Raw genomic sequence first — 10,329 nt, forward strand, 5'->3', positions numbered from 1 at the left:
CACTACTAAAAGTCACTAGATGTGATTCTCTCTTTTTAAAGAGGGTGTTAGCTACGATCATGTCGTACGCTAAAGCAAAGCTTAGGACATCTTCCCCTTCTTGATTCCTGGTGCCATAGCCAAAGCCCACATGCATCCCTTCAAAACCTATGTTAGATGTACCCACGTGGCCATTAAGGTCTCCTCCTATGAAGAGCTTTTCGCCACTGGGTACACCCCTAACCAATTGCTCTAGGCCTTCCCGGAACTCCCTCTTGGTGTTCTCATTGTGTCATATTTGCGGGGCATAAGCGCTAATAACATTCAGAACTAAGTCCCCAACTACCAGATAATCCGGTCCCCAGATCTCTTGACGTCTACCACTCCAGATTTGTGGCTCTTGTTGATCAAGATGCCTACTCCATTTCTATTTGGAGTTGTTCCCGTATACCACAACTTGAAGCCGGTATCCTCTATTTCCTTCGCCTTCTGTCCCCTCCACTTGGTCTCCTGGACGCAAAGGATATCAAAACATCTCCTCACCGATGTATCAACTAGCTCCCGAAGCTTACCTGTCAGGGACCCTACGTTCTAGCTACCTAAGCGAAACCTGAGAACCGGAAAAAATGCTCTGCTCCCCATGCATCACCCCCTCCTGGCGATCGAGGGGGCGAAACCCTAGGCCACCACTGCTCCCCCCTCCGTTCTTCTCCTCCTCGTCGCTCCCGGAGGCGCCGCCGGGCTAAGCCCGACACGCTGGTGAAGGGGGCGGCGGGGATATGGGCTCTTGGATCCCCGCGCGGTGGGTAGGAGGAGGAACGCCGCGCCGAGCTCGCCATGGCCGATGCAGTTGCTCAGTGGTGCCCCCGCTCTGATGGCTTGAGAGATAGGAGGAGGGTAAAGGAGGAGGGTTGTGATAGGTTTGGCGAGCCAACGTAAAAAATCCAGCCAGTCTTATGGAGATGAAACCCAAAAGATTTCTCTCATGTACACACACTTTTTTGGGACTGCTCTACATTAGCTTTGATATTTTAAAACTATTTTTCTAGTTTTTTAAAAATCCAAACGTGTCAAAAGTATCAAAACTATTAGATGCACTTCCTCCAGTTCATAATAAGTGTCGAGGTAGTAGTTTATTTTCGGTCGTACCGCTGGTCCGGTTGTTTTTAAATTACATGCTTCTTTTTTTACTTAAACATAATTTTACCACATGTTTGGAATCTCACACGCAGGGAATATTTTTTAAGTTTAAACATCCATCTAATATGTATAAACATTATAATTATTATTAATAGGCATGATTTTCAAGTGAGATAGGGCCCATTTTTTGTATTTTGCACAAGGCCCCAAATTTTAACGGCCCGGCCTTGAAACACATGAGGATGACCTTGCAGATAAACAAGATTCAGGATAGTGCTTTCTGTTTCAGATGCTTGGCTAGCTCTCAAGGCTGAAGCAGATGTTGCTTGTTCATTCAGAGATCTCCGACCACGGCTTTTTTAGATACTAGTACAAATGCCCATGCGTTGCCACGGGTACTCAAATTTTATTTCTCAATGCACATATATAATTCACAACTCACTATGAAAATTCAAAACAAATCAGGGATATCATAATGTACTGTAGCATGACAATATCAAACGCAGGAAATACCTAGTTTAGCTATGGAGTTCTCCTCCACCCAATTTACCTCCAAGTTGTGTCCAATCTCAACGTTTTTGCCTGCTACTCAGAAATAAATAACTTGGAAGCCATGAATCTCATCAACTTTTGGCAGTCCAAACTTCTTACGACATTCTTCTTCTACATGTACTGGATAGGGTTAAGGCGTGCTACCTACACCACAACATCTCTTGGCACTTAAGAAATATTCTTGTGTTGCTTAAGCACACACTTTTGGATTTACAAGTTAATAAAAGCTATTGCAATTCACATCTATAGAACATTGACATCCCTCATACTCCCTCTGTCTCGTGAAACATGTCAGAGATTTCTTAAAAGTTGAATGTATTTTAACACTAAATAGCATGCAGATACATCTGAATTTGACAAAACATGTTTCATGTGAAGGAGGGTATATATAACTTTTACCATCGCTCCTTTCTTACTTAAGTTACATAAAGATGGCGGATACAAGAACCAGATACTGATATGTGCTTGAAATGAAACAGATACCATATTTATTTTGACATAAGCTCACTGGTAGTTGGGACCTTTCTAAAGGGACATCATAAAAATACACAGACAAAAATGAATTTTGAAGACAACTGAGGTGAATACTAAAATCAAAATGAAAAAAATACTCGTATGATGGAAGATATGATATTCTTTAGGTTCTCTAATGTCTTCGACTGAAGAAAGAAACCAGAGTAACAGTCCATGGCTAATTACAACTGAACAATATATCTATTGTATGTAGGCAACGAGTTGGATTGACGTCTCCACATCATGTGGGTCTTGATTGTCAGTGAAAATAAGTGGACCGATGCATTTCCGCCCTCTCAAGCTTTTTCCCAGAGACCAGAACTTAACAAAGAATTTAACATTTCAAAATAGGGGCAGCCATATCTAAAACAACTCAGGATAGAACCTTCCATTTTCAAAACATGTTTATCTGTGTTAGAACACAAGAATATGAAACAAACAGGAAAGGAAATTCAATCTGCACAGAACCATGGACCTCATCTTTGAGTTATTCTTATCAATGTAGCAGAGCTCATTTCCTTGGGGTGGATATATCTCGTCATGTATTTACTGAAGTTGGAACATTTTACAACATGCCAGATCAGAGCCAAGAAAAAGGAACTTCAATAAAAAGTATAAAAATGAACTCAATGAACCTTATGCAACTAAAAACAAGCAGGTAACACCAAGTAGCTATACTTCAGCAGAAAGCGAATACATGGAGAACAAGAATACCCGCGAATTATGGGCGAATCAGATGTAAGACATCTAATCGGATACTGCAATGTCGAAAATGTTCTAACAAGCAAGAATGGAATAAACACAAAGTAATATCATGTATTGGTACAGAACATTTGCCTTCCCCAACTGCATTGAACAAGGCTATCATTGGTACAGATCATTTGTGGGATAAGTACACGGAAAAAGTACACATGCTTCAGAGCGGAAAAATATGTTTCATAATTTTCCAAACATTAAAAGCTTTCCTAGTAGTGCGAATGGGGTCATTCACCCGTGCAAATTAGCCACCTTATAAATATTGAAGTACTTTCTGTGAATCTTTGTCAAGGTTCCAGATTCCGTTATCAACGATGGTGATGCATTAAGTAACTCGCCTTCGTATACGTAAAATACCCTAATAAGAACCTATTCCATACGCATTTGGTTGCAGCGACAACACCAGCTAGCTTTCTCTCCAGTCTCCACGTCCAACAGAAGGCTAACCCCTGCAATACACCAAGCAACCAATTAATTTCTTTATCAGATTGTCTCACGAGAATGCAGCACGGATGTATCATTATTATGTTCCATTGGATGCCACAGTTCCTTCATGTGATGATCTAGTCATTCCAAAGCTAGCAGGAAGAGAAAGGACAAATTAGAACAAAAATATAGAAAATAATACGAGGCCTTTCTTGCTTCATGGGTGATATAGATTCATTATAAGTAAATAACCAAACAGAGAAAAGGGGGAAAAATATAGTGTCCGTCTGCAGCATAATATATCAAATTAATGTACCTCAAATTTGGAATAAGGTAAAATCAAATCCTACTTGCCTGGAAATATTTGGAGAAAATTCACCATCATCGCCAAGGTTGAACTAATTCAACCTCAAATTAATCTAGTCTCTCTCAAAGGAAGTTGCATGTATAAAGTACTTCTAGGAATGGCGATTCTAATGCACGTACATTGCAGATATATGTCAATATGAGACTGAACTGTTGGCTGGAAAAGGAAAAAAAAAATCTTAGAATGTAACATTTTCAAACAGTGTATATCTATTTCACCACTATATCACATTGCAGGAGACACATCTATCTATACCTAATAATTTGCATAACCTCTTGAATCTGTTTTTGAATAAGCACTGAACCAATTGATCCTCGTCACCATATTTTGCCAAATGCCTGAAAGATATGACAATTTGACTGATCAGATAGGTGTCAATCATTTGCAATCCAAGTTTAACTACGCTCCGCACCCAAATATTTTTCCTCTCATATGTAGGTGGCTGAATACAGTTTCTAATGTCACGATTCCTATCAAATGCTTCATTCAGTGGTACATGACCATCATGAAAGGTTTAAGCAGTATATAAAGTGCATGTTTGCTGCACTTTTGTAGACAAAAAAAATATGCTTCCACTAACCATATACCTTACTCATGTGAGCGACCACATAAGAACTTACGAAACCTAATATTTCTTGGAGCTATAAGAGGGCAGTACCACACTTAGCTAATTCATCAGAGTATGTTGTAGCATCAGCTATACCACCACATACACACGGGAGGCAACAGGTCAAAACAGCCGTCTATGTTACAAAAGAACTAACAACATGACCTATGTTTCTAAAATTGTATACAAATGAAAAATGAATCGAACTTTAGAGCAGCCTTGTGTTGTTCCCAATTCTACACTCGCCATCACATAAGCTCCTTGATTCTCTGACCACACGCCGTGATTTCAGAATATGCATCTTGATACTTACCAGTTTACCAGAACCTATGTTTCAGGCATGGAACACATGAATTGTTATAGTGAAGACCCCGTATTTTAGTCTAAAAAAGATATACTGTCTATTTCTTATTGAAAATTCTACAAAAATAGATACAACCTTTGGAACATACTGACTGTTATGGCCCAAAGTCCAATTTGTGGAGTAAATGTTCTTCTAGATGTGGCATTTCTTTAGTTATTTTTTCAAATGTGTTGAACATAACAACAAAGTCAGTATAAGAGAAACATAAACATGCTACTAAGTAAATGTAGGTTGGTATTTCTATACACCATGCTTTCGTAAAACTGCACAATCCCGTGGAAATAATTTTAGTCTATTGCTTACTTCTCAAGCATTGCACACATCTGGTCATGGACAATCCTAGCCTCAATTAAGTTAATTTTGTAAAAGTAAAACAAGCAAACCAACCATGTATACACCTAAACAACTTAAGCTGATACTGCTCCTGTGTGTAGTGGTAAAGATTGAGCTTTCCTAAACTGAACTGAACTACATGATTGACGACATCAAGATAGTGTGAGTACCTGAAACGCTGTTTTGGCTAGTTGATGCAGGAAAAAACTGAACTGCAGTATTCCCGTGCATCCAAACAAGATTCAGTTTCGCTAATCTAATTGATCTTCATACATCAGCTGTGGTACAAATGTATCAGTGGCACATAGAAATAACATATATAGTAGGAAGGAATATCCTTTTCAAATTACTTATACTTAAAAAAATTTCAGGAACATCCATGAATATTTTTCTTATGAGAAGCATATCTATGATTATGAAACCATTCATAGTATAAGCAGACAGGTCGCCATAGATGATGAATAAAGTGGGAATACGGTGGCAGCTTCCCACATACTGTAAAAATCCAAGTAAATGAACACAACTACAATCTTGTTTGATGGCTTACCTTTAACAGAGAATGCACTATCGAGCATGACGGCAATCAACTGAGCACAATACATGCCGACCACCGCAGATAGCTCTGTCATGTTAGGTTGCAAGGGAAAATACATGCACATTGTTGCGCTTCGAGAGGATCATTTTTCATAAACCATAACAAGTCATCTGAAGACTATAGGTACCTGCAGTTTAGGGTTGTTAGTTACGTTCATCAAGAATAGCAGGAATTGAAAGGACCAAACAGCTAGCTGACACTGAAAGAAAAAAGTACCCAAACAATCTTTTCCTCAGTGGAGAACATTCTTACCCTAAGAATAATTAAACCAAAATTATTGGTGTTTGAACTGGTCCCAGCTATCCCTTTTTATTTCCTTTTCATCTCCATTCATTTTCCTCGTATTTTCTCATCTCGTCAAGAGCACCAGTCCGCTCCCTGTGAATTCTCCAACATGAATCAATGGCCCCAGGTTATTGTGTCACATAAATCATGTTTTCTCAATCTTCTAATAAAATGGTGATAATTACAGAACTACTGGGCTAAGGAGCAATATTAGAAGTGCAAGACATGCATTTACCATTCTAATGAATTGTAAATATAGATGGCAATTAATATATATGTATACACTACTTACTACTCTTCTCCGTTGAGTAAGAGAAGAAATTCTAAAGCATGAATTGTAATTAAGTTATAGTGTGATTTCTCAAAATTAAGTAAGGACGATAAAATGTGAATACAGAACAATAATGCATAAAATGCAAGGGAGAAGACAAACCAGAAGGTATAGATATGAATCTATCAACTAATCCTTAGTAGAAACCAAAAGGAAAGAAAATTCTTGTTCGTAAGCTGAAGATAGCCTGTCTAGTTCCACTGAGTGATGTGCTGGAGAGTGATGTACAATATCGTAGTTCAGTAGTGTGCAACCTCGTATATAAAAATGCAATGCTATAGTACAGAATAAAAACAATAAGAGGTTGTTGGTTAGGTTAAGCAGGTTATAAAATAAAGTTTCAATTTAAGGATAATAGGCATGCCACAATTGTTTCTTATACCACGGTTGTTGCTTCATGAAACAATCTCAATCTGGAAAACCAACTGCACAAAGGATATTAGATATATGTCTCAGATTTCCTTGAGTTCGTCACGGGTCCAACTTTGCACTCTCGTAGAGGAAAATCTTCGTGTTTGGAGCACCTAGCAATATCCAAATCAATAAAACACTTCAGGCTTCAGCTCTCTCTAATGTTGATCTTCTTGTGCATTTTTCTGTCTCGGAATAGCATGAATGTCAGACATGGAATGCTGAGAACAGTTTATGGAAAACGGGAAGCAAGTGGCGGTTGCACCAATATCCGGCGAAGTTGCGTGCATTTTGCCATCTCTAGTGACGATAGCAACATGATGAGACCCCCGCCAGCAAAATGCATGCTTCCCTGTCGGCTCTGTTGTTGTACCACACCTCCGGGCTTGAACCAATGCACCTCGCCATGAAGCAGACCACAGCTGACCTGCAAATCAAAAAAAATCAGGCCTCCGCTTACCAGATCAGAGCATAACCTAGAATTGCCGTTTTGGAATGTACCTGAACTCGAAGAACATCCATCGCTGCTAACTGAACGCACAAACAAAGCAAACACACGTGGAAGAACTGGACCAACAACAATGAGAAAAAGGAGCAACTTGCAGACAATCGAACATACGAATCAGGGACAACAGCCCCATATCAAAATCGTCGCCAAATTAAATGCGGCAAATCCTTCCCATGAAATCGACAGGAGGGGGAAACTGGAAGGGGATCTCTAATCCCGCGTGTCCCCTCTCCCCACTGCCCCGGACGGAGGTTGCCATGGCAGCAGCGGGAGACCTAGGAAAGAAGCTGTCAAGGCTGAAGTCGAACACGCGGACGAGGCCCTGGAGCGCGGTGTCCACGGTTCAATCTTCACGGCCGCCGCCTGCGTTGTCGTGGCGGCCCTAGTCATGGCGGACATACCCACCACCTATGTCCCCTCCGCTCGCAGTGGAGGCGGCAAGGGCGGCGAGTCCTCCCGAAGGCCTGGAGCTGCTAGCAGAGAGGCAGGCGGGGACTGCTGTACACCGACCTGGTCGGTGTGTACGGGCCACCGCACACCCCACCGACCAGGCCGGTTGGTTGGGCCGCGGCCCATTAGTAGTAGGTACATTTTTTTTTGCTGTTTCTTTTTTGTTAATATTTTTCTTTTTTAATATCTAACTTTTAAAAAATATATTTCGGAGGAATTTTTTTCAAAATCTGTTCAGATTCAAAATTTTGGAAATTTTAAAAATGTTCAGATTTTGATTTAATTTTTTTTCGAAATTTGAATATTTTTTCGAATTTGAACATTTTTCCAAATTTGAACGCTTTATATATTTGAACGGATTTCAAATTTGAACGCTTTTATAATTTGAATATTTTTGTATTTGAACATTTTTTAAATTTGAACGGATTTCAAATTTGAACAATTTTTTGTATTTGAACATTTTTCAAATTTGAACGGATTTAGATTTGAACATTTTTTGTATTTAAACGGTTTTAAAATTTGAACGTTTTTAAAATTTGAACATTTTTTAAATTTTGAACAGTTTTCAATTTTGAAATTTTTTTGAATTTGAAATATTTTCAAATTTGAACAAAAATAAATATAAACAAAAAAGAAACAAAACAAAAAAAGAAACAAAAAGGAACAGAAAATAAAAAAGAAAAGGAAAAAAAAAAGGAAAAGAAAAGAAAGAAAGAGAAACAGAAAACAGAAAAAAGAGGCGAACTGGGCCAGAGCCGCCATACATGTGAGGTGTCTGTGCCGGTAGGGACCGACCTGGTCGGTGTATAGGATTTGCCGAGGCAGGCGGCCGTGGACGGCGGCTGAAGCTGGGATCTAGGCTTGTAAAACGAGCACTCGCGAGCGATTAATTAGGCCCGGCCCATGTGGACGATGAACGACGACGAAGGGACGACGAAGGGACGAAACGTATTGGCAGAATAAGGAACCAATTTAGTCTTTTTAAGTAGTAGAGAAAAGGCCAGCAGGCCCAACGGTTAAATTAATAAAGGCCTTCTACGGCGAAAAAGGTGCATGGTGCTGAACACAACTTACAAGATCGATCCACATACCCACACGAGCTAACAAGGAAGCTACAACGGGACACGCGAATAACATGAACGGCTATTACACAGACTACGCTGAATCGGAGCAGAGCAGGACAACAACAGTGTCGGGCCGGAGCTCACCTAGGAGTGAACCAACGAACACGCACACTGTCAACCGCCTTCCACCGGCGTAGACGGCGCCCCCAGAGGCCGACCACCACCAGGAACCGTACACCGCTGCCCACAACCAACAAGAAGCTCCATGTAGCATGACGAGGTAACATGACTCGAAGCAAGCCTTGTCGGAGATCGCCAAACGAAGACCCACCATCCAAAGATAACGCACCTCCGCCACTCTACCAACGGAGAGCCGCTTGCTGCGGGCTCCAAGACGGTGTCTTCAAGAAGAGTACGACGCAAGAGCGCCGCCACCGCCCGATCCGAGGATCTAGGATTTTCACCCGGAGCCCGTAGATGGACAGAGAGAAGCCCCAATGACGCCTTCAGGAAGGTCACGGCGTCCGCGAACATCGCCGTTGTGGCCCAAGCGGGCAAGGGTTTCCCCTCGGCAAAATCCCTCCACCATCTACAGATTGGGCCAACCAAAAGGTCAACCCACCACCGCAACACGCTGCTCGCCCGCGCCACCCCACCCTCACGACCGTGGACACTGGCCAGCACCCGAGCTTCTGGCACGCCCGCGAAGCAGCAAGCTCCCACCTTCAAGGGCCGCCGCCCCGACGTCCAAGCGCACGCACCTCAGACCAGCGAAGGAGACACGACACCGTAGCTGACGAGGTGCTCCTCGGTAATGCCCACCTTTTGGGGCTTAGGATTGACGGAATCCTGCAGGCTAACACGAGACATCGGATACCAAACAAACGGGGAGAGAGATTTACCCAGGTTCGGGGCCCTCGATGAGGTAAAACCCTTACTTCCTGCTTGTCTGATCTTGATTATCGAAATTATCGGGTTACAATGGGGTAGCCGATGGCTAAGACTAAGATCTCGTCGAGAGGCTAAGATTTCTAATGACCTAACTCTAGACTAGCGGTGAATCTGGCTGTGGTGATTGTGTGTCCCTCGGCAGGCCCTCTCCTGGCCCTTATATTGTAGGCTAGCTCTCGAGAGTTCTGTCCGGGTTCGGCTAGGTTACAAAGAGTTTTATGTCTAAACTTTCCTTGTTCTTCGTCTTCTTGCCTTGTTTATCAAGAATCTTTCTTCGGAACCGACATAATATCGACCCACCTTGGTCGGTGGATGATCTTCATGGGCCCTTGGTTGGGCCGTAGGAGGTAGCATAACATTGGTTACCCGAAGGGTAATGCCCACATCAGTAGCCCCCGAGTGACTGGCCGAAGTAAAGCTTCGTGCATGGACTAAAATTATCTTCTATCGAACGTCCATAATTGTCAGAGGATGTTGATCTCTTTAAACCAAAAGCTTCATTTTTATCGGGTGCGCGTCCTGCGCTCCTGATGGGAGTAGCCCCCGAGTATAGGCAAGGATGCTTGCAACCGTGTGTACACTCAAGCTGTACTACTCGAATGTTTTTGGCTGTCGATGTTTTTCGCAAGCTGTTTCAATCATCCGATATCTTTTTTATATCGGGTCCTCTATAACTTCGAGTAAAGTCATGCCCATT

The 10,329-nt window shown here is 41.8% G+C and overlaps 1 long non-coding RNA gene across 2 annotated transcripts; it reads right to left on the minus strand.

Annotated features, from left to right (window-relative positions):
• Positions 1-3,028: 3,028 nt before the first annotated feature.
• On the minus strand, positions 3,029-7,653 carry LOC127335281 (uncharacterized). Of its 2 annotated transcripts, XR_011752462.1 has the most exons (7): positions 7,161-7,653; positions 5,885-7,086; positions 5,585-5,759; positions 5,208-5,315; positions 3,989-4,071; positions 3,721-3,889; positions 3,029-3,389 (listed from the first exon to the last, which is right to left on the minus strand). It is a non-coding gene; the product is annotated as an uncharacterized lncRNA (long non-coding RNA). The 2 variants fall into 2 exon arrangements; XR_007872690.2 differs by lacking the exon at positions 3,721-3,889 and having other exon boundaries at positions 3,030-3,389.
• Between the last annotated feature and the right edge of the window lie 2,676 nt (positions 7,654-10,329).

Source organism: Lolium perenne, chromosome 2 (genome assembly GCF_019359855.2).
Source record: "Lolium perenne isolate Kyuss_39 chromosome 2, Kyuss_2.0, whole genome shotgun sequence".
Lineage (NCBI taxonomy): Eukaryota > Viridiplantae > Streptophyta > Magnoliopsida > Poales > Poaceae > Lolium > Lolium perenne.